The 27,775-nt window shown below is 48.3% G+C and overlaps 17 non-coding genes across 17 annotated transcripts; all 17 read right to left on the bottom strand.

Annotated features, from left to right (window-relative positions):
- Positions 1-973: 973 nt before the first annotated feature.
- Positions 974-1,046, bottom strand: TRNAV-AAC (transfer RNA valine (anticodon AAC)). Its single transcript has one exon. It is a non-coding gene; the product is annotated as a tRNA-Val (tRNA).
- A 1,517-nt stretch (positions 1,047-2,563) lies between these two features.
- TRNAV-UAC (transfer RNA valine (anticodon UAC)) lies at positions 2,564-2,636 on the bottom strand. Its single transcript has one exon. It is a non-coding gene; the product is annotated as a tRNA-Val (tRNA).
- Positions 2,637-4,488: 1,852 nt separating this feature from the next.
- TRNAV-AAC (transfer RNA valine (anticodon AAC)) lies at positions 4,489-4,561 on the bottom strand. Its single transcript has one exon. It is a non-coding gene; the product is annotated as a tRNA-Val (tRNA).
- A 1,517-nt stretch (positions 4,562-6,078) lies between these two features.
- TRNAV-UAC (transfer RNA valine (anticodon UAC)) lies at positions 6,079-6,151 on the bottom strand. Its single transcript has one exon. It is a non-coding gene; the product is annotated as a tRNA-Val (tRNA).
- A 444-nt stretch (positions 6,152-6,595) lies between these two features.
- On the bottom strand, positions 6,596-6,667 carry TRNAP-UGG (transfer RNA proline (anticodon UGG)). The gene has a single exon. It is a non-coding gene; the product is annotated as a tRNA-Pro (tRNA).
- Positions 6,668-9,597: 2,930 nt separating this feature from the next.
- TRNAV-UAC (transfer RNA valine (anticodon UAC)) lies at positions 9,598-9,670 on the bottom strand. The gene has a single exon. It is a non-coding gene; the product is annotated as a tRNA-Val (tRNA).
- A 444-nt stretch (positions 9,671-10,114) lies between these two features.
- TRNAP-UGG (transfer RNA proline (anticodon UGG)) lies at positions 10,115-10,186 on the bottom strand. Its single transcript has one exon. It is a non-coding gene; the product is annotated as a tRNA-Pro (tRNA).
- Positions 10,187-11,522: 1,336 nt separating this feature from the next.
- TRNAV-AAC (transfer RNA valine (anticodon AAC)) lies at positions 11,523-11,595 on the bottom strand. Its single transcript has one exon. It is a non-coding gene; the product is annotated as a tRNA-Val (tRNA).
- Positions 11,596-13,112: 1,517 nt separating this feature from the next.
- On the bottom strand, positions 13,113-13,185 carry TRNAV-UAC (transfer RNA valine (anticodon UAC)). The gene has a single exon. It is a non-coding gene; the product is annotated as a tRNA-Val (tRNA).
- A 444-nt stretch (positions 13,186-13,629) lies between these two features.
- On the bottom strand, positions 13,630-13,701 carry TRNAP-UGG (transfer RNA proline (anticodon UGG)). Its single transcript has one exon. It is a non-coding gene; the product is annotated as a tRNA-Pro (tRNA).
- Positions 13,702-16,630: 2,929 nt separating this feature from the next.
- Positions 16,631-16,703, bottom strand: TRNAV-UAC (transfer RNA valine (anticodon UAC)). The gene has a single exon. It is a non-coding gene; the product is annotated as a tRNA-Val (tRNA).
- Positions 16,704-17,147: 444 nt separating this feature from the next.
- Positions 17,148-17,219, bottom strand: TRNAP-UGG (transfer RNA proline (anticodon UGG)). The gene has a single exon. It is a non-coding gene; the product is annotated as a tRNA-Pro (tRNA).
- A 1,336-nt stretch (positions 17,220-18,555) lies between these two features.
- On the bottom strand, positions 18,556-18,628 carry TRNAV-AAC (transfer RNA valine (anticodon AAC)). Its single transcript has one exon. It is a non-coding gene; the product is annotated as a tRNA-Val (tRNA).
- A 1,521-nt stretch (positions 18,629-20,149) lies between these two features.
- Positions 20,150-20,222, bottom strand: TRNAV-UAC (transfer RNA valine (anticodon UAC)). The gene has a single exon. It is a non-coding gene; the product is annotated as a tRNA-Val (tRNA).
- A 3,442-nt stretch (positions 20,223-23,664) lies between these two features.
- TRNAV-UAC (transfer RNA valine (anticodon UAC)) lies at positions 23,665-23,737 on the bottom strand. Its single transcript has one exon. It is a non-coding gene; the product is annotated as a tRNA-Val (tRNA).
- Positions 23,738-24,181: 444 nt separating this feature from the next.
- On the bottom strand, positions 24,182-24,253 carry TRNAP-UGG (transfer RNA proline (anticodon UGG)). The gene has a single exon. It is a non-coding gene; the product is annotated as a tRNA-Pro (tRNA).
- Positions 24,254-27,179: 2,926 nt separating this feature from the next.
- On the bottom strand, positions 27,180-27,252 carry TRNAV-UAC (transfer RNA valine (anticodon UAC)). Its single transcript has one exon. It is a non-coding gene; the product is annotated as a tRNA-Val (tRNA).
- Positions 27,253-27,775: the final 523 nt, after the last annotated feature.

Genomic DNA, 27,775 nt, shown 5'->3' with positions numbered 1-27,775 from the left:
ATATGAGTGCCTCACAGGCCTGAAACACTCACCTGGGAGACGCGGGGTGGCTGAATTCCCAGAATGGCCTTCGATAGGAAAATCACCTCCTTTCCTCCCGACTCATTTCAGAATTGGGTGAAAATCGCAAGACAGTGTTCAGGGGTGCATGGGTACTGCCTACTCCCAGCTGCCTCTCTGTCTTCTTCATGTTAATTTCAAGTCACAAGGAGGGACCATTGCCATTCTGCTCCGCCCACCTAACCAGGAAACCCAGGTTGAGCTTGTCTGCCTGTTGTTGTTGCAGGGGCAGTGCCTTCTCTGCCCAAAAGTGGCAGGAGAGCCTCACTTCAAACGATGGAATCAACTGCTTAAGTAGAAACCAGCATGGTAGTTACAGTGATAAGGTGCAGCTCTAACAGAAGGCGTGACTGAGATGCCCCTTCCAGAAATACATGGAATGCTGATTGAGGGCCCAGCCGGAGGGTTGGTGGATTTCTTTTCATATGCTACAGCAGCTTGCAAAGATAGTGTTGTGGGGAGCTGGCTGTGCAAGCAGAGGAAGATTTAAGGGCAGAAAATAGACCTATCAGAAGTGCGATTTGAACCCACAACTACATGAGCAAACCAGGATGCTTAGCTTAACTGAAGATCAAGCTCTCTTGAGGCTGCCGCCTTAGACCACTCGGCCATCCTGACAGCTGAGTCTGTGTTTAGGTCTGACTCCTCAGTCTGCACTTGTCGATGCTGCCGCTTGCAATGTTCCTATCAAGGTAACAGGTTTAAAGGCCCCACAATATAACATGGCCAAGAAAAAAAAAAGTAAAAAACAGAATAAGAAACCAGGCACATGCACGACTACGCAAAGATGCAGATAACTTTTTACCGGCCTGCAATAGTAATACAAGTTTTACACAGGTCACAAGTTTTTAAAGGCCATGCCTGAGTGAGACTAAGCTTTTAGGGAGCAAACACAAAAGCGTACACTACCCATTGTTTCTGCCCGGTCTCGAACCGGGGACCTTTCGCGTGTTAGGCGAACGTGATAACCACTACACTACAGAAACAAGCAAGAGGGCTTGACTGAAGGAGCAAAATTCCCCTCATATGTTTGCCCGATTGCCTCTATACTTGATCAGCAGTTGCTCGCAAAGCGAGGAGTAAGTGTGAAAATTGCAGCGTTGTCAGCCAACAAGCGTACACTCAGATGTACTGAAAAGTCACAGCTGCGGGTAGAGACAAATATCTGATGCCTAAATGCCTGAAACCAGAGCCTGTGAAAGCATCACACAGAGCACACTGAAAGCAAGCAGGAAGGAAGCCAAGGCATTGTGATCCTTTTTTTCTCCTGAGGCTAAAAATATTTTGCACAACAATGCTTTGAGTGGAATGAGGAATCTTCAAGCTTTGTGTATTTTGAGTAACATTTGTGTGTTTTCTGCTAAAAAGGGTGTGTTGGGGATTTGGACCCGGACACCAACGAGCGAGGGCACAGAAGCACCACTGCTCAGACCCTGCTCCTAGGGTTGAGGGCAGAGAGTGGGCGAATACATCGCAAGGCAAGAAAATGCACATGGTTCTCTCTTCTGCAATATGACTAGAGTCATTTCCATGGTCGTCATCGAACATGACATAAAACGCCTCTATCCTTTAGACCTTTTGGCCCATAATTACAAGAGGATGACTGAGTGAGACGCTCTGCCAAATTTGGCAGCCTCGCACTCAGTCATTTTCAAAATGCAGGGAAGCGCCGTATTTAGTAGAATACAGCGCACCCCTGTGCTTCCCTCTGCGCCAGCTCTAAATTAGCTGCCGAGCGCCAACGCAGCCATCCTTGCGCCATGGTACAAGGATGGCTGCGTTGAGGGGGAAATTGTTTTTGTTCAGGAAGGCACACCTTCCTGCACAACAGAAATCTTCAGTGGCGATATGTTCGTGCAGCACACATAGAAAGAGCAAAAATGAGGAGAAATGAAAACATTTCTGCTCGTTTCTCCACTATAACGACACCCATTGTATGGCGCTTGGATTTTGGCGCTGCCACAGATTTACAAAAACTCGTAAAACTGGAGCAGCATCAAAATGCTATGGTGTTGCAGTGGCCCACCCAGAGCAACGCCCATTGCACGCCCCTTCCAGGGAAAGGGCTGCGTGTGAAGGGGCCGTATTTACAAGGTGGTGTTAAGCCACAAAACGTGGTTGAACGGCGTCTTGTAAATACGGCACAGTACATAGTGCCACCGGGGCGTCACTAAAGATGATGTGCCGGTGGCGATAGGGCCTTGTAAGTCTGGCCCTTTCTTTGCTCAAGGTGTATGTTCTTGGTGAAGGTAGGAAAGCCATTTTCGCTCTCATACCTTCCTTCGCTGGCTTGACCACAGTAGGCCCAGGCTTCAATGGAAAGGTCAAAAAGGGAGCAACTGACTGCCGTAAGGTGTTTCGTCTTCTCTTGGTGAGTTGAGACCGATGCCCTTGGAGCATAGTACCTCACGATGGTGAGGGATAGACACAGCCTCTTTAATTTCAATTTACCTGTCAGGTGAGGTGGTAAATGCAAATAATGTGATAAAGCACAGCAACTTGCTGTTTCTGCCTGGCCTCGAACCAGGGACCTTTCGCGTGTAAGGCGAACGTGATAACCACTACACTACAGAAACAGACATGCCTGCTTACTTGCTTCATGTGGCTATGCATTGGACTGGAACCACTGCACTGGAAACAGACACACCTGCTTTCTTTATGTGGCTATGCTTTGGACTGGAATGCAAGGACTAAGGGACAATATTCATGACGCTCAAAGCTGAGCCTTTCTGACAGGATCTCTTCCTTTGGAAGAAAGGAACTGGGATCACTTTCATTCCAAGAGGTGATTTCAAAACCAGCCCTGCAATTACTTTGGAGAAGCACTGTGCATTTCATGTTCCAACGAGAAGTGCTGCTCCAACACAAAAAAGCAGTTAGAAAGAAATCCCGCACTCCTTCATCATGCCGAACTGCCTCGACACCAGTAGAAAGCATGCAATGCATTCCACCATGGCATCTTACAAGAGTGGAAAGCAGAAATACTCCTGTTTAAAAACAGATCGAACCTATGAAGGTACAGGCTCGTCTGGGATTTGAACCCGGGACCTCTCACACCCAAAGCAAGAATCATACCCCTAGACCAACGAGCCTGCTGCAGCAAAAGCCTTTCAAACATCTTCTGAAGTGTCTTTGTGAAAAAGCAGGGCCACTTGGAGACTCTCCTTCTAAGCGTGCCATAGCAATTGATGTTTTGTGCCAAGGGTTTTTTTTTTGCCTCTAGCAAGGCAAGAGGTAGTCAAGAAGCCCTATGCTAGCAAGCTGAACTGTGGCGCTGATGAGAAAAGCAGACCCTTTCTGGTAGTTGTACGCCTCCGCAGGACCTGGGCCCTTGCACCGTAGACTTCCAGACCAGAAGCACTGAAGGGCCTGCCATCTCTTGCGCCTGAGCCAGAGGAGCATGCCTCTTGTATTCAAGTACACTTGCTCGCTCAGTGCTCGATCAGGCGAGATTTATATGAGTGCCTCACAGGCCTGAAACACTCACCTGGGAGACGCGGGGTGGCTGAATTCCCAGAATGGCCCTCGATAGGAAAATCACCTCCTTTCCTCCCGACTCATTTCAGAATTGGGTGAAAATCGCAAGACAGTGTTCAGGGGTGCATGGGTACTGCCTACTCCCAGCTGCCTCTCTGTCTTCTTCATGTTAATTTCAAGTCACAAGGAGGGACCATTGCCATTCTGCTCCGCCCACCTAACCAGGAAACCCAGGTTGAGCTTGTCTGCCTGTTGTTGTTGCAGGGGCAGTGCCTTCTCTGCCCAAAAGTGGCAGGAGAGCCTCACTTCAAACGATGGAATCAACTGCTTAAGTAGAAACCAGCATGGTAGTTACAGTGATAAGGTGCAGCTCTAACAGAAGGCGTGACTGAGATGCCCCTTCCAGAAATACATGGAATGCTGATTGAGGGCCCAGCCGGAGGGTTGGTGGATTTCTTTTCATATGCTACAGCAGCTTGCAAAGATAGTGTTGTGGGGAGCTGGCTGTGCAAGCAGAGGAAGATTTAAGGGCAGAAAATAGACCTATCAGAAGTGCGATTTGAACCCACAACTACATGAGCAAACCAGGATGCTTAGCTTAACTGAAGATCAAGCTCTCTTGAGGCTGCCGCCTTAGACCACTCGGCCATCCTGACAGCTGAGTCTGTGTTTAGGTCTGACTCCTCAGTCTGCACTTGTCGATGCTGCCGCTTGCAATGTTCCTATCAAGGTGACAGGTTTAAAGGCCCCACAATATAACATGGCCAAGAAAAAAAAAAGTAAAAAACAGAATAAGAAACCAGGCACATGCACGACTACGCAAAGATGCAGATAACTTTTTACCGGCCTGCAATAGTAATACAAGTTTTACACAGGTCACAAGTTTTTAAAGGCCATGCCTGAGTGAGACTAAGCTTTTAGGGAGCAAACACAAAAGCGTACACTACCCATTGTTTCTGCCCAGTCTCGAACCGGGGACCTTTCGCGTGTTAGGCGAACGTGATAACCACTACACTACAGAAACAAGCAAGAGGGCTTGACTGAAGGAGCAAAATTCCCCTCATATGTTTGCCCGATTGCCTCTATACTTGATCAGCAGTTGCTCGCAAAGCGAGGAGTAAGTGTGAAAATTGCAGCGTTGTCAGCCAGCAAGCGTACACTCAGATGTACTGAAAAGTCACAGCTGCGGGTAGAGACAAATATCTGATGCCTAAATGCCTGAAACCAGAGCCTGTGAAAGCATCACACAGAGCACACTGAAAGCAAGCAGGAAGGAAGCCAAGGCATTGTGATCCTTTTTTTCTCCTGAGGCTAAAAATATTTTGCACAACAATGCTTTGAGTGGAATGAGGAATCTTCAAGCTTTGTGTATTTTGAGTAAAATTTGTGTGTTTTCTGCTAAAAAGGGTGTGTTGGGGATTTGGACCCGGACACCAACGAGCGAGGGCACAGAAGCACCACTGCTCAGACCCTGCTCCTAGGGTTGAGGGCAGAGAGTGGGCGAATACATCGCAAGGCAAGAAAATGCACATGGTTCTCTCTTCTGCAATATGACTAGAGTCATTTCCATGGTCGTCATCGAACATGACATAAAACGCCTCTATCCTTTAGACCTTTTGGCCCATAATTACAAGAGGATGACTGAGTGAGACGCTCTGCCAAATTTGGCAGCCTCGCACTCAGTCATTTTCAAAATGCAGGGAAGCGCCGTATTTAGTAGAATACAGCGCACCCCTGTGCTTCCCTCTGCGCCAGCTCTAAATTAGCTGCCGAGCGCCAACGCAGCCATCCTTGCGCCATGGTACAAGGATGGCTGCGTTGAGGGGGAAATTGTTTTTGTTCAGGAAGGCACACCTTCCTGCACAACAGAAATATTCAGTGGCGATATGTTTGTGCAGCACACATAGAAAGAGCAAAAATGAGGAGAAATGAAAACATTTCTGCTCGTTTCTCCACTATAACGACACCCATTGTATGGTGCTTGGATTTTGGCGCTGCCACAGATTTACAAAAACTCGTAAAACTGGAGCAGCATCAAAATGCTATGGTGTTGCAGTGGCCCACCCAGAGCAACGCCCATTGCACGCCCCTTCCAGGGAAAGGGCTGCGTGTGAAGGGGCCGTATTTACAAGGTGGTGTTAAGCCACAAAACGTGGTTGAACGGCGTCTTGTAAATACGGCACAGTACATAGTGCCACCGGGGCGTCACTAAAGATGATGTGCCGGTGGCGATAGGGCCTTGTAAGTCTGGCCCTTTCTTTGCTCAAGGTGTATGTTCTTGGTGAAGGTAGGAAAGCCATTTTCGCTCTCATACCTTCCTTCGCTGGCTTGACCACAGTAGGCCCAGGCTTCAATGGAAAGGTCAAAAAGGGAGCAACTGACTGCCGTAAGGTGTATCGTCTTCTCTTGGTGAGTTGAGACCGATGCCCTTGGAGCGTAGTACCTCACGATGGTGAGGGATAGACACAGCCTCTTTAATTTCAATTTACCTGTCAGGTGAGGTGGTAAATGCAAATAATGTGATAAAGCACAGCAACTTGCTGTTTCTGCCTGGCCTCGAACCAGGGACCTTTCGCGTGTAAGGCGAACGTGATAACCACTACACTACAGAAACAGACATGCCTGCTTACTTGCTTCATGTGGCTATGCATTGGACTGGAACCACTGCACTGGAAACAGACACACCTGCTTTCTTTATGTGGCTATGCTTTGGACTGGAATGCAAGGACTAAGGGACAATATTCATGACGCTCAAAGCTGAGCCTTTCTGACAGGATCTCTTCCTTTGGAAGAAAGGAACTGGGATCACTTTCATTCCAAGAGGTGATTTCAAAACCAGCCCTGCAATTACTTTGGAGAAGCACTGTGCATTTCATGTTCCAACGAGAAGTGCTGCTCCAACACAAAAAAGCAGTTAGAAAGAAATCCCGCACTCCTTCATCATGCCGAACTGCCTCGACACCAGTAGAAAGCATGCAATGCATTCCACCATGGCATCTTACAAGAGTGGAAAGCAGAAATACTCCTGTTTAAAAACAGATCGAACCTATGAAGGCACGGGCTCGTCCGGGATTTGAACCCGGAACCTCTCACACCCAAAGCGAGAATCATACCCCTAGACCAACGAGCCTGCTGCTGCAAAAGCCTTTCAAACATCTTCTGAAGTGTCTTTGTGAAAAAGCAGGGCCACTTGGAGACTCTCCTTCTAAGCGTGCCATAGCAATTGATGTTTTGTGCCAAGGGTTTTTTTTTTGCCTCTAGCAAGGCAAGAGGTAGTCAAGAAGCCCTATGCTAGCAAGCTGAACTGTGGCGCTGATGAGAAAAGCAGACCCTTTCTGGTAGTTGTATGCCTCCGCAGGACCTGGGCCCTTGCACCGTAGACTTCCAGACCAGAAGCACTGAAGGGCCTGCCATCTCTTGCGCCTGAGCCAGAGGAGCACGCCTCTTGTATTCAAGCACACTTGCTCGCTCAGTGCTCGATCAGGCGAGATTTATATGAGTGCCTCACAGGCCTGAAACACTCACCTGGGAGACGCGGGGTGGCTGAATTCCCAGAATGGCCTTCGATAGGAAAATCACCTCCTTTCCTCCCGACTCATTTCAGAATTGGGTGAAAATCGCAAGACAGTGTTCAGGGGTGCATGGGTACTGCCTACTCCCAGCTGCCTCTCTGTTTTCTTCATGTTAATTTCAAGTCACAAGGAGGGACCATTGCCATTCTGCTCCGCCCACCTAACCAGGAAACCCAGGTTGAGCTTGTCTGCCTGTTGTTGTTGCAGGGGCAGTGCCTTCTCTACCCAAAAGTGGCAGGAGAGCCTCACTTCAAACGATGGAATCAACTGCTTAAGTAGAAACCAGCATGGTAGTTACAGTGATAAGGTGCAGCTCTAACAGAAGGCGTGACTGAGATGCCCCTTCCAGAAATACATGGAATGCTGATTGAGGGCCCAGCCGGAGGGTTGGTGGATTTCTTTTCATATGCTACAGCAGCTTGCAAAGATAGTGTTGTGGGGAGCTGGCTGTGCAAGCAGAGGAAGATTTAAGGGCAGAAAATAGACCTATCAGAAGTGCGATTTGAACCCACAACTACATGAGCAAACCAGGATGCTTAGCTTAACTGAAGATCAAGCTCTCTTGAGGCTGCCGCCTTAGACCACTCGGCCATCCTGACAGCTGAGTCTGTGTTTAGGTCTGACTCCTCAGTCTGCACTTGTCGATGCTGCCGCTTGCAATGTTCCTATCAAGGTGACAGGTTTAAAGGCCCCACAATATAACATGGCCAAGGAAAAAAAAAGTAAAAAACAGAATAAGAAACCAGGCACATGCACGACTACGCAAAGATGCAGATAACTTTTTACCGGCCTGCAATAGTAATACAAGTTTTACACAGGTCACAAGTTTTTAAAGGCCATCCCTGAGTGAGACTAAGCTTTTAGGGAGCAAACACAAAAGCAGACACTGCCCATTGTTTCTGCCCGGTCTCGAACCGGGGACCTTTCACGTGTTAGGCGAACGTAATAACCACTACACTACAGAAACAAGCATGAGGGCTTGACTGAAGGAGCAAAATTCCCCTCATATGTTTGCCCGATTGCCTCTATACTTGATCAGCAGTTGCTCGCAAAGCGAGGAGTAAGTGTGAAAATTGCAGCGTTGTCAGCCAGCAAGCGTACACTCAGATGTACTGAAAAGTCACAGCTGCGGGTAGAGACAAATATCTGATGCCTAAATGCCTGAAACCAGAGCCTGTGAAAGCATCACACAGAGCACACTGAAAGCAAGCAGGAAGGAAGCCAAGGCATGGTGATCCTTTTTTTCGCCTGAGGCTAAAAATATTTTGCACAACAATGCTTTGAGTGGAATGAGGAATCTTCAAGCTTTGTGTATTTTGAGTAAAATTTGTGTGTTTTCTGCTAAAAAGGGTGTGTTGGGGATTTGGACCCGGACACCAACGAGCGAGGGCACAGAAGCACCACTGCTCAGACCCTGCTCCTAGGGTTGAGGGCAGAGAGTGGGCGAATACATCGCAAGGCAAGAAAATGCACATGGTTCTCTCTTCTGCAATATGACTAGAGTCATTTCCATGGTCGTCATCGAACATGACATAAAACGCCTCTATCCTTTAGACCTTTTGGCCCATAATTACAAGAGGATGACTGAGTTAGACGCTCTGCCAAATTTGGCAGCCTCGCACTCAGTCATTTTCAAAATGCAGGGAAGCGCCGTATTTAGTAGAATACAACGCACCCCTGTGCTTCCCTCTGCGCCAGCTCTAAATTAGCTGCCGAGCGCCAACGCAGCCATCCTTGCGCCATGGTACAAGGATGGCAGCGTGGAGGGGGAAATTGTTTTTGTTCAGGAAGGCACACCTTCCTGCACAACAGAAATCTTCAGTGGCGATATGTTCGTGCAGCACACATAGAAAGAGCAAAAATGAGGAGAAATGAAAACATTTCTGCTCGTTTCTCCACTATAACGACACCCATTGTATGGCGCTTGGATTTTGGCGCTGCCACAGATTTACAAAAACTCGTAAAACTGGAGCAGCATCAAAATGCTATGGTGTTGCAGTGGCCCACCCAGAGCAACGCCCATTGCATGCCCCTTCCAGGGAAAGGGCTGCGTGTGAACGGGCCGTATTTACAAGGTGGTGTTAAGCCACAAAACGTGGTTGAACGGCGTCTTGTAAATACGGCACAGTACATAGTGCCACCGGGGCGTCACTAAAGATGATGTGCCGGTTGCGATAGGGCCTTGTAAGTCTGGCCCTTTCTTTGCTCAAGGTGTATGTTCTTGGTGAAGGTAGGAAAGCCATTTTCGCTCTCATACCTTCCTTCCTTGGCTGGCTTGACCACAGTAGGCCCAGGCTTCAATGGAAAGGTCAAAAAGGGAGCAACTGACTGCCGTAAGGTGTATCGTCTTCTCTTGGTGAGTTGAGACCGATGCCCTTGGAGCGTAGTACCTCACGATGGTGAGGGATAGACACAGCCTCTTTAATTTCAATTTACCTGTCAGGTGAGGTGGTAAATGCAAATAATGTGATAAAGCACAGCAACTTGCTGTTTCTGCCTGGCCTCGAACCAGGGACCTTTCGCGTGTAAGGCAAACATGATAACCACTACACTACAGAAACATACATGCCTGTTTACTTGCTTCATGTGGCTATGCATTGGACTGGAACCACTGCACTGGAAACAGACACACCTGCTTTCTTTATGTGGCTATGCTTTGGACTGGAATGCAAGGACTAAGGGACAATATTCATGACGCTCAAAGCTGAGCCTTTCTGACAGGATCTCTTCCTTTGGAAGAAAGGAACTGGGATCACTTTCATTCCAAGAGGTGATTTCAAAACCAGCCCTGCAATTACTTTGGAGAAGCACTGTGCATTTCATGTTCCAACGAGAAGTGCTACTCCAACACAAAAAAGCAGTTAGAAAGAAATCCCGCACTCCTTCATCATGCCGAACTGCCTCGACACCAGTAGAAAGCATGCAATGCATTCCACCATGGCATCTTACAAGAGTGGAAAGCAGAAATACTCCTGTTTAAAAACAGATCGAACCTATGAAGGCACGGGCTCGTCCGGGATTTGAACCCGGGACCTCTCACACCCAAAGCGAGAATCCTACCCCTAGACCAACGAGCCTGCTGCTGCAAAAGCCTTTCAAACATCTTCTGAAGTGTCTTTGTGAAAAAGCAGGGCCACTTGGAGACTCTCCTTCTAAGCGTGCCATAGCAATTGATGTTTTGTGCCAAGGGTTTTTTTTTTGCCTCTAGCAAGGCAAGAGGTAGTCAAGAAGCCCTATGCTAGCAAGCTGAACTGTGGCGCTGATGAGAAAAGCAGACCCTTTCTGGTAGTTGTACGCCTCCGCAGGACCTGGGCCCTTGCACCGTAGACTTCCAGACCAGAAGCACTGAAGGGCCTGCCATCTCTTGCACCTGAGCCAGAGGAGCATGCCTCTTGTATTCAAGCACACTTGCTCGCTCAGGGCTCGATCAGGCGAGATTTATATGAGTGCCTCACAGGCCTGAAACACTCACCTGGGAGACGCGGGGTGGCTGAATTCCCAGAATGGCCTTCGATAGGAAAATCACCTCCTTTCCTCCCGACTCATTTCAGAATTGGGTGAAAATCGCAAGACAGTGTTCAGGGGTGCATGGGTACTGCCTACTCCCAGCTGCCTCTCTGTCTTCTTCATGTTAATTTCAAGTCACAAGGAGGGACCATTGCCATTCTGCTCCGCCCACCTAACCAGGAAACCCAGGTTGAGCTTGTCTGCCTGTTGTTGTTGCAGGGGCAGTGCCTTCTCTGCCCAAAAGTGGCAGGAGAGCCTCACTTCAAACGATGGAATCAACTGCTTAAGTAGAAACCAGCATGGTAGTTACAGTGATAAGGTGCAGCTCTAACAGAAGGCGTGACTGAGATGCCCCTTCCAGAAATACATGGAATGCTGATTGAGGGCCCAGCCGGAGGGTTGGTGGATTTCTTTTCATATGCTACAGCAGCTTGCAAAGATAGTGTTGTGGGGAGCTGGCTGTGCAAGCAGAGGAAGATTTAAGGGCAGAAAATAGACCTATCAGAAGTGCGATTTGAACCCACAACTACATGAGCAAACCAGGATGCTTAGCTTAACTGAAGATCAAGCTCTCTTGAGGCTGCCGCCTTAGACCACTCGGCCATCCTGACAGCTGAGTCTGTGTTTAGGTCTGACTCCTCAGTCTGCACTTGTCGATGCTGCCGCTTGCAATGTTCCTATCAAGGTGACAGGTTTAAAGGCCCCACAATATAACATGGCCAAGGAAAAAAAAAGTAAAAAACAGAATAAGAAACCAGGCACATGCACGACTACGCAAAGATGCAGATAACTTTTTACCGGCCTGCAATAGTAATACAAGTTTTACACAGGTCACAAGTTTTTAAAGGCCATCCCTGAGTGAGACTAAGCTTTTAGGGAGCAAACACAAAAGCAGACACTGCCCATTGTTTCTGCCCGGTCTCGAACCGGGGACCTTTCGCGTGTTAGGCAAACGTGATAACCACTACACTACAGAAACAAGCATGAGGGCTTGACTGAAGGAGCAAAATTCCCCTCATATGTTTGCCCGATTGCCTCTATACTTGATCAGCAGTTGCTCGCAAAGCGAGGAGTAAGTGTGAAAATTGCAGCGTTGTCAGCCAGCAAGCGTACACTCAGATGTACTGAAAAGTCACAGCTGCGGGTAGAGACAAATATCTGATGCCTAAATGCCTGAAACCAGAGCCTGTGAAAGCATCACACAGAGCACACTGAAAGCAAGCAGGAAGGAAGCCAAGGCATTGTGATCCTTTTTTTCTCCTGAGGCTAAAAATATTTTGCACAACAATGCTTTGAGTGGAATGAGGAATCTTCAAGCTTTGTGTATTTTGAGTAAAATTTGTGTGTTTTCTGCTAAAAAGGGTGTGTTGGGGATTTGGACCCGGACACCAACGAGCGAGGGCACAGAAGCACCACTGCTCAGACCCTGCTCCTAGGGTTGAGGGCAGAGAGTGGGCGAATACATCGCAAGGCAAGAAAATGCACATGGTTCTCTCTTCTGCAATATGACTAGAGTCATTTCCATGGTCGTCATCGAACATGACATAAAACGCCTCTATCCTTTAGACCTTTTGGCCCATAATTACAAGAGGATGACTGAGTGAGACGCTCTGCCAAATTTGGCAGCCTCGCACTCAGTCATTTTCAAAATGCAGGGAAGCGCCGTATTTAGTAGAATACAGCGCACCCCTGTGCTTCCCTCTGCGCCAGCTCTAAATTAGCTGCCGAGCGCCAACGCAGCCATCCTTGCGCCATGGTACAAGGATGGCTGCGTTGAGGGGGAAATTGTTTTTGTTCAGGAAGGCACACCTTCCTGCACAACAGAAATATTCAGTGGCGATATGTTCGTGCAGCACACATAGAAAGAGCAAAAATGAGGAGAAATGAAAACATTTCTGCTCGTTTCTCCACTATAACGACACCCATTGTATGGTGCTTGGATTTTGGCGCTGCCACAGATTTACAAAAACTCGTAAAACTGGAGCAGCATCAAAATGCTATGGTGTTGCAGTGGCCCACCCAGAGCAACGCCCATTGCACGCCCCTTCCAGGGAAAGGGCTGCGTGTGAAGGGGCCGTATTTACAAGGTGGTGTTAAGCCACAAAACGTGGTTGAACGGCGTCTTGTAAATACGGCACAGTACATAGTGCCACCGGGGCGTCACTAAAGATGATGTGCCGGTGGCGATAGGGCCTTGTAAGTCTGGCCCTTTCTTTGCTCAAGGTGTATGTTCTTGGTGAAGGTAGGAAAGCCATTTTCGCTCTCATACCTTCCTTCGCTGGCTTGACCACAGTAGGCCCAGGCTTCAATGGAAAGGTCAAAAAGGGAGCAACTGACTGCCGTAAGGTGTATCGTCTTCTCTTGGTGAGTTGAGACCGATGCCCTTGGAGCGTAGTACCTCACGATGGTGAGGGATAGACACAGCCTCTTTAATTTCAATTTACCTGTCAGGTGAGGTGGTAAATGCAAATAATGTGATAAAGCACAGCAACTTGCTGTTTCTGCCTGGCCTCGAACCAGGGACCTTTCGCGTGTAAGGCGAACGTGATAACCACTACACTACAGAAACAGACATGCCTGCTTACTTGCTTCATGTGGCTATGCATTGGACTGGAACCACTGCACTGGAAACAGACACACCTGCTTTCTTTATGTGGCTATGCTTTGGACTGGAATGCAAGGACTAAGGGACAATATTCATGACGCTCAAAGCTGAGCCTTTCTGACAGGATCTCTTCCTTTGGAAGAAAGGAACTGGGATCACTTTCATTCCAAGAGGTGATTTCAAAACCAGCCCTGCAATTACTTTGGAGAAGCACTGTGCATTTCATGTTCCAACGAGAAGTGCTGCTCCAACACAAAAAAGCAGTTAGAAAGAAATCCCGCACTCCTTCATCATGCCGAACTGCCTCGACACCAGTAGAAAGCATGCAATGCATTCCACCATGGCATCTTACAAGAGTGGAAAGCAGAAATACTCCTGTTTAAAAACAGATCGAACCTATGAAGGCACGGGCTCGTCCGGGATTTGAACCCGGGACCTCTCACACCCAAAGCGAGAATCATACCCCTAGACCAACGAGCCTGCTGCTGCAAAAGCCTTTCAAACATCTTCTGAAGTGTCTTTGTGAAAAAGCAGGGCCACTTGGAAACTCTCCTTCTAAGCGTGCCATAGCAATTGATGTTTTGTGCCAAGGGTTTTTTTTTGCCTCTAGCAAGGCAAGAGGTAGTCAAGAAGCCCTATGCTAGCAAGCTGAACTGTGGCGCTGATGAGAAAAGCAGACCCTTTCAGGTAGTCGTACGCCTCCGCAGGACCTGGGCCCTTGCACCGTAGACTTCCAGACCAGAAGCACTGAAGGGCCTGCCATCTCTTGCGCCTGAGCCAGAGGAGCACGCCTCTTGTATTCAAGCACACTTGCTCGCTCAGTGCTCGATCAGACGAGATTTATATGAGTGCCTCACAGGCCTGAAACACTCACCTGGGAGACGCGGGGTGGCTGAATTCCCAGAATGGCCTTCGATAGGAAAATCACCTCCTTTCCTCCCGACTCATTTCAGAATTGGGTGAAAATCGCAAGACAGTGTTCAGAGGTGCATGGGTACTGCCTACTCCCAGCTGCCTCTCTGTTTTCTTCATGTTAATTTCAAGTCACAAGGAGGGACCATTGCCATTCTGCTCCGCCCACCTAACCAGGAAACCCAGGTTGAGCTTGTCTGCCTGTTGTTGTTGCAGGGGCAGTGCCTTCTCTGCCCAAAAGTGGCAGGAGAGCCTCACTTCAAACGATGGAATCAACTGCTTAAGTAGAAACCAGCATGGTAGTTACAGTGATAAGGTGCAGCTCTAACAGAAGGCGTGACTGAGATGCCCCTTCCAGAAATACATGGAATGCTGATTGAGGGCCCAGCCGGAGGGTTGGTGGATTTCTTTTCATATGCTACAGCAGCTTGCAAAGATAGTGTTGTGGGGAGCTGGCTGTGCAAGCAGAGGAAGATTTAAGGGCAGAAAATAGACCTATCAGAAGTGCGATTTGAACCCACAACTACATGAGCAAACCAGGATGCTTAGCTTAACTGAAGATCAAGCTCTCTTGAGGCTGCCGCCTTAGACCACTCGGCCATCCTGACAGCTGAGTCTGTGTTTAGGTCTGACTCCTCAGTCTGCACTTGTCGATGCTGCCGCTTGCAATGTTCCTATCAAGGTGACAGGTTTAAAGGCCCCACAATATAACATGGCCAAGGAAAAAAAAAGTAAAAAACAGAATAAGAAACCAGGCACATGCACGACTACGCAAAGATGCAGATAACTTTTTACCGGCCTGCAATAGTAATACAAGTTTTACACAGGTCACAAGTTTTTAAAGGCCATCCCTGAGTGAGACTAAGCTTTTAGGGAGCAAACACAAAAGCAGACACTGCCCATTGTTTCTGCCCGGTCTCGAACCGGGGACCTTTCACGTGCTAGGCGAACGTAATAACCACTACACTACAGAAACAAGCATGAGGGCTTGATAGAAGGAGCAAAATTCCCCTCATATGTTTGCCCGATTGCCTCTATACTTGATCAGCAGTTGCTCGCAAAGCGAGGAGTAAGTGTGAAAATTGCAGCGTTGTCAGCCAGCAAGCGTACACTCAGATGTACTGAAAAGTCACAGCTGCGGGTAGAGACAAATATCTGATGCCTAAATGCCTGAAACCAGAGCCTGTGAAAGCATCACACAGAGCACACTGAAAGCAAGCAGGAAGGAAGCCAAGGCATGGTGATCCTTTTTTTCTCCTGAGGCTAAAAATATTTTGCACAACAATGCTTTGAGTGGAATGAGGAATCTTCAAGCTTTGTGTATTTTGAGTAAAATTTGTGTGTTTTCTGCTAAAAAGGGTGTGTTGGGGATTTGGACCCGGACACCAACGAGCGAGGGCACAGAAGCACCACTGCTCAGACCCTGCTCCTAGGGTTGAGGGCAGAGAGTGGGCGAATACATCGCAAGGCAAGAAAATGCACATGGTTCTCTCTTCTGCAATATGACTAGAGTCATTTCCATGGTCGTCATCGAACATGACATAAAACGCCTCTATCCTTTAGACCTTTTGGCCCATAATTACAAGAGGATGACTGAGTGAGACGCTCTGCCAAATTTGGCAGCCTCGCACTCAGTCATTTTCAAAATGCAGGGAAGCGCCGTATTTAGTTGAATACAACGCACCCCTGTGCTTCCCTCTGCGCCAGCTCTAAATTAGCTGCCGAGCGCCAACGCAGCCATCCTTGCGCCATGGTACAAGGATGGCAGCGTGGAGGGGGAAATTGTTTTTGTTCAGGAAGGCACACCTTCCTGCACAACAGAAATCTTCAGTGGCGATATGTTCGTGCAGCACACATAGAAAGAGCAAAAATGAGGAGAAATGAAAACATTTCTGCTCGTTTCTCCACTATAACGACACCCATTGTATGGCGCTTGGATTTTGGCGCTGCCACAGATTTACAAAAACTCGTAAAACTGGAGCAGCATCAAAATGCTATGGTGTTGCAGTGGCCCACCCAGAGCAACGCCCATTGCATGCCCCTTCCAGGGAAAGGGCTGCGTGTGAACGGGCCGTATTTACAAGGTGGTGTTAAGCCACAAAACGTGGTTGAACGGCGTCTTGTAAATACGGCACAGTACATAGTGCCACCGGGGCGTCACTAAAGATGATGTGCCGGTGGCGATAGGGCCTTGTAAGTCTGGCCCTTTCTTTGCTCAAGGTGTATGTTCTTGGTGAAGGTAGGAAAGCCATTTTCGCTCTCATACCTTCCTTCCTTGGCTGGCTTGACCACAGTAGGCCCAGGCTTCAATGGAAAGGTCAAAAAGGGAGCAACTGACTGCCGTAAGGTGTATCGTCTTCTCTTGGTGAGTTGAGACCGATGCCCTTGGAGCGTAGTACCTCACGATGGTGAGGGATAGACACAGCCTCTTTAATTTCAATTTACCTGTCAGGTGAGGTGGTAAATGCAAATAATGTGATAAAGCACAGCAACTTGCTGTTTCTGCCTGGCCTCGAACCAGGGACCTTTCGCGTGTAAGGCGAACATGATAACCACTACACTACAGAAACATACATGCCTGCTTACTTGCTTCATGTGGCTATGCATTGGACTGGAACCACTGCACTGGAAACAGACACACCTGCTTTCTTTATGTGGCTATGCTTTGGACTGGAATGCAAGGACTAAGGGACAATATTCATGACGCTCAAAGCTGTTCCTTTCTGACAGGATCTCTTCCTTTGGAAGAAAGGAACTGGCATCACTTTCATTCCAAGAGGTGATTTCAAAACCAGCCCTGCAATTACTTTGGAGAAGCACTGTGCATTTCATGTTCCAACGAGAAGTGCTGCTCCAACACAAAAAAGCAGTTAGAAAGAAATCCCGCACTCCTTCATCATGCCGAACTGCCTCGACACCAGTAGAAAGCATGCAATGCATTCCACCATGGCATCTTACAAGAGTGGAAAGCAGAAATACTCCTGTTTAAAAACAGATCGAACCTATGAAGGCACGGGCTCGTCCGGGATTTGAACCCGGGACCTCTCACACCCAAAGCGAGAATCATACCCCTAGACCAACGAGCCTGCTGCTGCAAAAGCCTTTCAAACATCTTCTGAAGTGTCTTTGTGAAAAAGCAGGGCCACTTGGAGACTCTCCTTCTAAGCGTGCCATAGCAATTGATGTTTTGTGCCAAGGGTTTTTTTTTTGCCTCTAGCAAGGCAAGAGGTAGTCAAGAAGCCCTATGCTAGCAAGCTGAACTGTGGCGCTGATGAGAAAAGCAGACCCTTTCTGGTAGTTGTACGCCTCCGCAGGACCTGGGCCCTTGCACCGTAGACTTCCAGACCAGAAGCACTGAAGGGCCTGCCATCTCTTGCACCTGAGCCAGAGGAGCATGCCTCTTGTATTCAAGCACACTTGCTCGCTCAGGGCTCGATCAGGCGAGATTTATATGAGTGCCTCACAGGCCTGAAACACTCACCTGGGAGACGCGGGGTGGCTGAATTCCCAGAATGGCCTTCGATAGGAAAATCACCTCCTTTCCTCCCGACTCATTTCAGAATTGGGTGAAAATCGCAAGACAGTGTTCAGGGGTGCATGGGTACTGCCTACTCCCAGCTGCCTCTCTGTCTTCTTCATGTTAATTTCAAGTCACAAGGAGGGACCATTGCCATTCTGCTCCGCCCACCTAACCAGGAAACCCAGGTTGAGCTTGTCTGCCTGTTGTTGTTGCAGGGGCAGTGCCTTCTCTGCCCAAAAGTGGCAGGAGAGCCTCACTTCAAACGATGGAATCAACTGCTTAAGTAGAAACCAGCATGGTAGTTACAGTGATAAGGTGCAGCTCTAACAGAAGGCGTGACTGAGATGCCCCTTCCAGAAATACATGGAATGCTGATTGAGGGCCCAGCCGGAGGGTTGGTGGATTTCTTTTCATATGCTACAGCAGCTTGCAAAGATAGTGTTGTGGGGAGCTGGCTGTGCAAGCAGAGGAAGATTTAAGGGCAGAAAATAGACCTATCAGAAGTGCGATTTGAACCCACAACTACATGAGCAAACCAGGATGCTTAGCTTAACTGAAGATCAAGCTCTCTTGAGGCTGCCGCCTTAGACCACTCGGCCATCCTGACAGCTGAGTCTGTGTTTAGGTCTGACTCCTCAGTCTGCACTTGTCGATGCTGCCGCTTGCAATGTTCCTATCAAGGTGACAGGTTTAAAGGCCCCACAATATAACATGGCCAAGGAAAAAAAAAGTAAAAAACAGAATAAGAAACCAGGCACATGCACGACTACGCAAAGATGCAGATAACTTTTTACCGGCCTGCAATAGTAATACAAGTTTTACACAGGTCACAAGTTTTTAAAGGCCATCCCTGAGTGAGACTAAGCTTTTAGGGAGCAAACACAAAAGCAGACACTGCCCATTGTTTCTGCCCGGTCTCGAACCGGGGACCTTTCGCGTGTTAGGCAAACGTGATAACCACTACACTACAGAAACAAGCATGAGGGCTTGACTGAAGGAGCAAAATTCCCCTCATATGTTTGCCCGATTGCCTCTATACTTGATCAGCAGTTGCTCGCAAAGCGAGGAGTAAGTGTGAAAATTGCAGCGTTGTCAGCCAGCAAGCGTACACTCAGATGTACTGAAAAGTCACAGCTGCGGGTAGAGACAAATATCTGATGCCTAAATGCCTGAAACCAGAGCCTGTGAAAGCATCACACAGAGCACACTGAAAGCAAGCAGGAAGGAAGCCAAGGCATGGTGATCCTTTTTTTCTCCTGAGGCTAAAAATATTTTGCACAACAATGCTTTGAGTGGAATGAGGAATCTTCAAGCTTTGTGTATTTTGAGTAAAATTTGTGTGTTTTCTGCTAAAAAGGGTGTGTTGGGGATTTGGACCCGGACACCAACGAGCGAGGGCACAGAAGCACCACTGCTCAGACCCTGCTCCTAGGGTTGAGGGCAGAGAGTGGGCGAATACATCGCAAGGCAAGAAAATGCACATGGTTCTCTCTTCTGCAATATGACTAGAGTCATTTCCATGGTCGTCATCGAACATGACATAAAACGCCTCTATCCTTTAGACCTTTTGGCCCATAATTACAAGAGGATGACTGAGTGAGACGCTCTGCCAAATTTGGCAGCCTCGCACTCAGTCATTTTCAAAATGCAGGGAAGCGCCGTATTTAGTAGAATACAACGCACCCCTGTGCTTCCCTCTGCGCCAGCTCTAAATTAGCTGCCGAGCGCCAACGCAGCCATCCTTGCGCCATGGTACAAGGATGGCAGCGTGGAGGGGGAAATTGTTTTTGTTCAGGAAGGCACACCTTCCTGCACAACAGAAATCTTCAGTGGCGATATGTTCGTGCAGCACACATAGAAAGAGCAAAAATGAGGAGAAATGAAAACATTTCTGCTCGTTTCTCCACTATAACGACACCCATTGTATGGCGCTTGGATTTTGGCGCTGCCACAGATTTACAAAAACTCGTAAAACTGGAGCAGCATCAAAATGCTATGGTGTTGCAGTGGCCCACCCAGAGCAACGCCCATTGCATGCCCCTTCCAGGGAAAGGGCTGCGTGTGAACGGGCCGTATTTACAAGGTGGTGTTAAGCCACAAAACGTGGTTGAACGGCGTCTTGTAAATACGGCACAGTACATAGTGCCACCGGGGCGTCACTAAAGATGATGTGCCGGTGGCGATAGGGCCTTGTAAGTCTGGCCCTTTCTTTGCTCAAGGTGTATGTTCTTGGTGAAGGTAGGAAAGCCATTTTCGCTCTCATACCTTCCTTCCTTGGCTGGCTTGACCACAGTAGGCCCAGGCTTCAATGGAAAGGTCAAAAAGGGAGCAACTGACTGCCGTAAGGTGTATCGTCTTCTCTTGGTGAGTTGAGACCGATGCCCTTGGAGCGTAGTACCTCACGATGGTGAGGGATAGACACAGCCTCTTTAATTTCAATTTACCTGTCAGGTGAGGTGGTAAATGCAAATAATGTGATAAAGCACAGCAACTTGCTGTTTCTGCCTGGCCTCGAACCAGGGACCTTTCGCGTGTAAGGCGAACATGATAACCACTACACTACAGAAACATACATGCCTGCTTACTTGCTTCATGTGGCTATGCATTGGACTGGAACCACTGCACTGGAAACAGACACACCTGCTTTCTTTATGTGGCTATGCTTTGGACTGGAATGCAAGGACTAAGGGACAATATTCATGACGCTCAAAGCTGAGCCTTTCTGACAGGATCTCTTCCTTTGGAAGAAAGGAACTGGGATCACTTTCATTCCAAGAGGTGATTTCAAAACCAGCCCTGCAATTACTTTGGAGAAGCACTGTGCATTTCATGTTCCAACGAGAAGTGCTGCTCCAACACAAAAAAGCAGTTAGAAAGAAATCCCGCACTCCTTCATCATGCCGAACTGCCTCGACACCAGTAGAAAGCATGCAATGCATTCCACCATGGCATCTTACAAGAGTGGAAAGCAGAAATACTCCTGTTTAAAAACAGATCGAACCTATGAAGGCACGGGCTCGTCAGGGATTTGAACCCGGGACCTCTCACACCCAAAGCGAGAATCCTACCCCTAGACCAACGAGCCTGCTGCTGCAAAAGCCTTTCAAACATCTTCTGAAGTGTCTTTGTGAAAAAGCAGGGCCACTTGGAGACTCTCCTTCTAAGCGTGCCATAGCAATTGATGTTTTGTGCCAAGGGTTTTTTTTTTGCCTCTAGCAAGGCAAGAGGTAGTCAAGAAGCCCTATGCTAGCAAGCTGAACTGTGGCGCTGATGAGAAAAGCAGACCCTTTCTGGTAGTTGTACGCCTCCGCAGGACCTGGGCCCTTGCACCGTAGACTTCCAGACCAGAAGCACTGAAGGGCCTGCCATCTCTTGCACCTGAGCCAGAGGAGCATGCCTCTTGTATTCAAGCACACTTGCTCGCTCAGGGCTCGATCAGGCGAGATTTATATGAGTGCCTCACAGGCCTGAAACACTCACCTGGGAGACGCGGGGTGGCTGAATTCCCAGAATGGCCTTCGATAGGAAAATCACCTCCTTTCCTCCCGACTCATTTCAGAATTGGGTGAAAATCGCAAGACAGTGTTCAGGGGTGCATGGGTACTGCCTACTCCCAGCTGCCTCTCTGTCTTCTTCATGTTAATTTCAAGTCACAAGGAGGGACCATTGCCATTCTGCTCCGCCCACCTAACCAGGAAACCCAGGTTGAGCTTGTCTGCCTGTTGTTGTTGCAGGGGCAGTGCCTTCTCTGCCCAAAAGTGGCAGGAGAGCCTCACTTCAAACGATGGAATCAACTGCTTAAGTAGAAACCAGCATGGTAGTTACAGTGATAAGGTGCAGCTCTAACAGAAGGCGTGACTGAGATGCCCCTTCCAGAAATACATGGAATGCTGATTGAGGGCCCAGCCGGAGGGTTGGTGGATTTCTTTTCATATGCTACAGCAGCTTGCAAAGATAGTGTTGTGGGGAGCTGGCTGTGCAAGCAGAGGAAGATTTAAGGGCAGAAAATAGACCTATCAGAAGTGCGATTTGAACCCACAACTACATGAGCAAACCAGGATGCTTAGCTTAACTGAAGATCAAGCTCTCTTGAGGCTGCCGCCTTAGACCACTCGGCCATCCTGACAGCTGAGTCTGTGTTTAGGTCTGACTCCTCAGTCTGCACTTGTCGATGCTGCCGCTTGCAATGTTCCTATCAAGGTGACAGGTTTAAAGGCCCCACAATATAACATGGCCAAGGAAAAAAAAAGTAAAAAACAGAATAAGAAACCAGGCACATGCACGACTACGCAAAGATGCAGATAACTTTTTACCGGCCTGCAATAGTAATACAAGTTTTACACAGGTCACAAGTTTTTAAAGGCCATCCCTGAGTGAGACTAAGCTTTTAGGGAGCAAACACAAAAGCAGACACTGCCCATTGTTTCTGCCCGGTCTCAAACCGGGGACCTTTCGCGTGTTAGGCAAACGTGATAACCACTACACTACAGAAACAAGCATGAGGGCTTGACTGAAGGAGCAAAATTCCCCTCATATGTTTGCCCGATTGCCTCTATACTTGATCAGCAGTTGCTCGCAAAGCGAGGAGTAAGTGTTAAAATTGCAGCGTTGTCAGCCAGCAAGCGTACACTCAGATGTACTGAAAAGTCACAGCTGCGGGTAGAGACAAATATCTGATGCCTAAATGCCTGAAACCAGAGCCTGTGAAAGCATCACACAGAGCACACTGAAAGCAAGCAGGAAGGAAGCCAAGGCATGGTGATCCTTTTTTTCTCCTGAGGCTAAAAATATTTTGCACAACAATGCTTTGAGTGGAATGAGGAATCTTCAAGCTTTGTGTATTTTGAGTAAAATTTGTGTGTTTTCTGCTAAAAAGGGTGTGTTGGGGATTTGGACCCGGACACCAACGAGCGAGGGCACAGAAGCACCACTGCTCAGACCCTGCTCCTAGGGTTGAGGGCAGAGAGTGGGCGAATACATCGCAAGGCAAGAAAATGCACATGGTTCTCTCTTCTGCAATATGACTAGAGTCATTTCCATGGTCGTCATCGAACATGACATAAAACGCCTCTATCCTTTAGACCTTTTGGCCCATAATTACAAGAGGATGACTGAGTGAGACGCTCTGCCAAATTTGGCAGCCTCGCACTCAGTCATTTTCAAAATGCAGGGAAGCGCCGTATTTAGTAGAATACAGCGCACCCCTGTGCTTCCCTCTGCGCCAGCTCTAAATTAGCTGCCGAGCGCCAACGCAGCCATCCTTGCGCCATGGTACAAGGATGGCTGCGTTGAGGGGGAAATTGTTTTTGTTCAGGAAGGCACACCTTCCTGCACAACAGAAATCTTCAGTGGCGATATGTTCGTGCAGCACACATAGAAAGAGCAAAAATGAGGAGAAATGAAAACATTTCTGCTCGTTTCTCCACTATAACGACACCCATTGTATGGCGCTTGGATTTTGGCGCTGCCACAGATTTACAAAAACTCGTAAAACTGGAGCAGCATCAAAATGCTATGGTGTTGCAGTGGCCCACCCAGAGCAACGCCCATTGCACGCCCCTTCCAGGGAAAGGGCTGCGTGTGAAGGGGCCGTATTTACAAGGTGGTGTTAAGCCACAAAACGTGGTTGAACGGCGTCTTGTAAATACGGCACAGTACATAGTGCCACCGGGGCGTCACTAAAGATGATGTGCCGGTGGCGATAGGGCCTTGTAAGTCTGGCCCTTTCTTTGCTCAAGGTGTATGTTCTTGGTGAAGGTAGGAAAGCCATTTTCGCTCTCATACCTTCCTTCGCTGGCTTGACCACAGTAGGCCCAGGCTTCAATGGAAAGGTCAAAAAGGGAGCAACTGACTGCCGTAAGGTGTATCGTCTTCTCTTGGTGAGTTGAGACCGATGCCCTTGGAGCATAGTACCTCACGATGGTGAGGGATAGACACAGCCTCTTTAATTTCAATTTACCTGTCAGGTGAGGTGGTAAATGCAAATAATGTGATAAAGCACAGCAACTTGCTGTTTCTGCCTGGCCTCGAACCAGGGACCTTTCGCGTGTAAGGCGAACGTGATAACCACTACACTACAGAAACAGACATGCCTGCTTACTTGCTTCATGTGGCTATGCATTGGACTGGAACCACTGCACTGGAAACAGACACACCTGCTTTCTTTATGTGGCTATGCTTTGGACTGGAATGCAAGGACTAAGGGACAATATTCATGACGCTCAAAGCTGAGCCTTTCTGACAGGATCTCTTCCTTTGGAAGAAAGGAACTGGGATCACTTTCATTCCAAGAGGTGATTTCAAAACCAGCCCTGCAATTACTTTGGAGAAGCACTGTGCATTTCATGTTCCAACGAGAAGTGCTGCTCCAACACAAAAAAGCAGTTAGAAAGAAATCCCGCACTCCTTCATCATGCCGAACTGCCTCGACACCAGGAGAAAGCATGCAATGCATTCCACCATGGCATCTTACAAGAGTGGAAAGCAGAAATACTCCTGTTTAAAAACAGATCGAACCTATGAAGGCACAGGCTCGTCTGGGATTTGAACCCGGGACCTCTCACACCCAAAGCGAGAATCATACCCCTAGACCAACGAGCCTGCTGCTGCAAAAGCCTTTCAAACATCTTCTGAAGTGTCTTTGTGAAAAAGCAGGGCCACTTGGAGACTCTCCTTCTAAGCGTGCCATAGCAATTGATGTTTTGTGCCAAGGGTTTTTTTTTTGCCTCTAGCAAGGCAAGAGGTAGTCAAGAAGCCCTATGCTAGCAAGCTGAACTGTGGCGCTGACGAGAAAAGCAGACCCTTTCTGGTAGTTGTACGCCTCCGCAGGACCTGGGCCCTTGCACCGTAGACTTCCAGACCAGAAGCACTGAAGGGCCTGCCATCTCTTGCGCCTGAGCCAGAGGAGCATGCCTCTTGTATTCAAGTACACTTGCTCGCTCAGTGCTCGATCAGGCGAGATTTATATGAGTGCCTCACAGGCCTGAAACACTCACCTGGGAGACGCGGGGTGGCTGAATTCCCAGAATGGCCTTCGATAGGAAAATCACCTCCTTTCCTCCCGACTCATTTCAGAATTGGGTGAAAATCGCAAGTCAGTGTTCAGGGGTGCATGGGTACTGCCTACTCCCAGCTGCCTCTCTGTCTTCTTCATGTTAATTTCAAGTCACAAGGAGGGACCATTGCCATTCTGCTCCGCCCACCTAACCAGGAAACCCAGGTTGAGCTTGTCTGCCTGTTGTTGTTGCAGGGGCAGTGCCTTCTCTGCCCAAAAGTGGGAGGAGAGCCTCACTTCAAACGATGGAATCAACTGCTTAAGTAGAAACCAGCATGGTAGTTACAGTGATAAGGTGCAGCTCTAACAGAAGGCGTGACTGAGATGCCCCTTCCAGAAATACATGGAATGCTGATTGAGGGCCCAGCCGGAGGGTTGGTGGATTTCTTTTCATATGCTACAGCAGCTTGCAAAGATAGTGTTGTGGGGAGCTGGCTGTGCAAGCAGAGGAAGATTTAAGGGCAGAAAATAGACCTATCAGAAGTGCGATTTGAACCCACAACTACATGAGCAAACCAGGATGCTTAGCTTAACTGAAGATCAAGCTCTCTTGAGGCTGCCGCCTTAGACCACTCGGCCATCCTGACAGCTGAGTCTGTGTTTAGGTCTGACTCCTCAGTCTGCACTTGTCGATGCTGCCGCTTGCAATGTTCCTATCAAGGTGACAGGTTTAAAGGCCCCACAATATAACATGGCCAAGAAAAAAAAAAGTAAAAAACAGAATAAGAAACCAGGCACATGCACGACTACGCAAAGATGCAGATAACTTTTTACCGGCCTGCAATAGTAATACAAGTTTTACACAGGTCACAAGTTTTTAAAGGCCATGCCTGAGTGAGACTAAGCTTTTAGGGAGCAAACACAAAAGTGTACACTACCCATTGTGTCTGCCCGGTCTCGAACCGGGGACCTTTCGCGTGTTAGGCGAACGTGATAACCACTACACTACAGAAACAAGCAAGAGGGCTTGACTGAAGGAGCAAAATTCCCCTCATATGTTTGCCCGATTGCCTCTATACTTGATCAGCAGTTGCTCGCAAAGCGAGGAGTAAGTGTGAAAATTGCAGCGTTGTCAGCCAGCAAGCGTACACTCAGATGTACTGAAAAGTCACAGCTGCGGGTAGAGACAAATATCTGATGCCTAAATGCCTGAAACCAGAGCCTGTGAAAGCATCACACAGAGCACACTGAAAGCAAGCAGGAAGGAAGCCAAGGCATTGTGATCCTTTTTTTCTCCTGAGGCTAAAAATATTTTGCACAACAATGCTTTGAGTGGAATGAGGAATCTTCAAGCTTTGTGTATTTTGAGTAAAATTTGTGTGTTTTCTGCTAAAAAGGGTGTGTTGGGGATTTGGACCCGGACACCAACGAGCGAGGGCACAGAAGCACCACTGCTCAGACCCTGCTCCTAGGGTTGAGGGCAGAGAGTGGGCGAATACATCGCAAGGCAAGAAAATGCACATGGTTCTCTCTTCTGCAATATGACTAGAGTCATTTCCATGGTCGTCATCGAACATGACATAAAACGCCTCTATCCTTTAGACCTTTTGGCCCATAATTACAAGAGGATGACTGAGTGAGACGCTCTGCCAAATTTGGCAGCCTCGCACTCAGTCATTTTCAAAATGCAGGGAAGCGCCGTATTTAGTAGAATACAGCGCACCCCTGTGCTTCCCTCTGCGCCAGCTCTAAATTAGCTGCCGAGCGCCAACGCAGCCATCCTTGCGCCATGGTACAAGGATGGCTGCGTTGAGGGGGAAATTGTTTTTGTTCAGGAAGGCACACCTTCCTGCACAACAGAAATCTTCAGTGGCGATATGTTCGTGCAGCACACATAGAAAGAGCAAAAATGAGGAGAAATGAAAACATTTCTGCTCGTTTCTCCACTATAACGACACCCATTGTATGGCGCTTGGATTTTGGCGCTGCCACAGATTTACAAAAACTCGTAAAACTGGAGCAGCATCAAAATGCTATGGTGTTGCAGTGGCCCACCCAGAGCAACGCCCATTGCACGCCCCTTCCAGGGAAAGGGCTGCGTGTGAAGGGGCCGTATTTACAAGGTGGTGTTAAGCCACAAAACGTGGTTGAACGGCGTCTTGTAAATACGGCACAGTACATAGTGCCACCGGGGCGTCACTAAAGATGATGTGCCGGTGGCGATAGGGCCTTGTAAGTCTGGCCCTTTCTTTGCTCAAGGTGTATGTTCTTGGTGAAGGTAGGAAAGCCCTTTTCGCTCTCATACCTTCCTTCGCTGGCTTGACCACAGTAGGCCCAGGCTTCAATGGAAAGGTCAAAAAGGGAGCAACTGACTGCCGTAAGGTGTATCGTCTTCTCTTGGTGAGTTGAGACCGATGCCCTTGGAGCATAGTACCTCACGATGGTGAGGGATAGACACAGCCTCTTTAATTTCAATTTACCTGTCAGGTGAGGTGGTAAATGCAAATAATGTGATAAAGCACAGCAACTTGCTGTTTCTGCCTGGCCTCGAACCAGGGACCTTTCGCGTGTAAGGCGAACGTGATAACCACTACACTACAGAAACAGACATGCCTGCTTACTTGCTTCATGTGGCTATGCATTGGACTGGAACCACTGCACTGGAAACAGACACACCTGCTTTCTTTATGTGGCTATGCTTTGGACTGGAATGCAAGGACTAAGGGACAATATTCATGACGCTCAAAGCTGAGCCTTTCTGACAGGATCTCTTCCTTTGGAAGAAAGGAACTGGGATCACTTTCATTCCAAGAGGTGATTTCAAAACCAGCCCTGCAATTACTTTGGAGAAGCACTGTGCATTTCATGTTCCAACGAGAAGTGCTGCTCCAACACAAAAAAGCAGTTAGAAAGAAATCCCGCACTCCTTCATCATGCCGAACTGCCTCGACACCAGTAGAAAGCATGCATTGCATTCCACCATGGCATCTTACAAGAGTGGAAAGCAGAAATACTCCTGTTTAAAAACAGATCGAACCTATGAAGGCACAGGCTCGTCTGGGATTTGAAACCGGGACCTCTCACACCCAAAGCGAGAATCATACCCCTAGACCAACGAGCCTGCTGCT

This window comes from Pleurodeles waltl, unplaced genomic scaffold (assembly GCF_031143425.1).
Source record: "Pleurodeles waltl isolate 20211129_DDA unplaced genomic scaffold, aPleWal1.hap1.20221129 scaffold_91, whole genome shotgun sequence".
In the NCBI taxonomy this organism is placed as follows: Eukaryota; Metazoa; Chordata; class Amphibia; order Caudata; family Salamandridae; genus Pleurodeles; species Pleurodeles waltl.
This window is presented reverse-complemented; position numbering and strand designations above follow the sequence as displayed.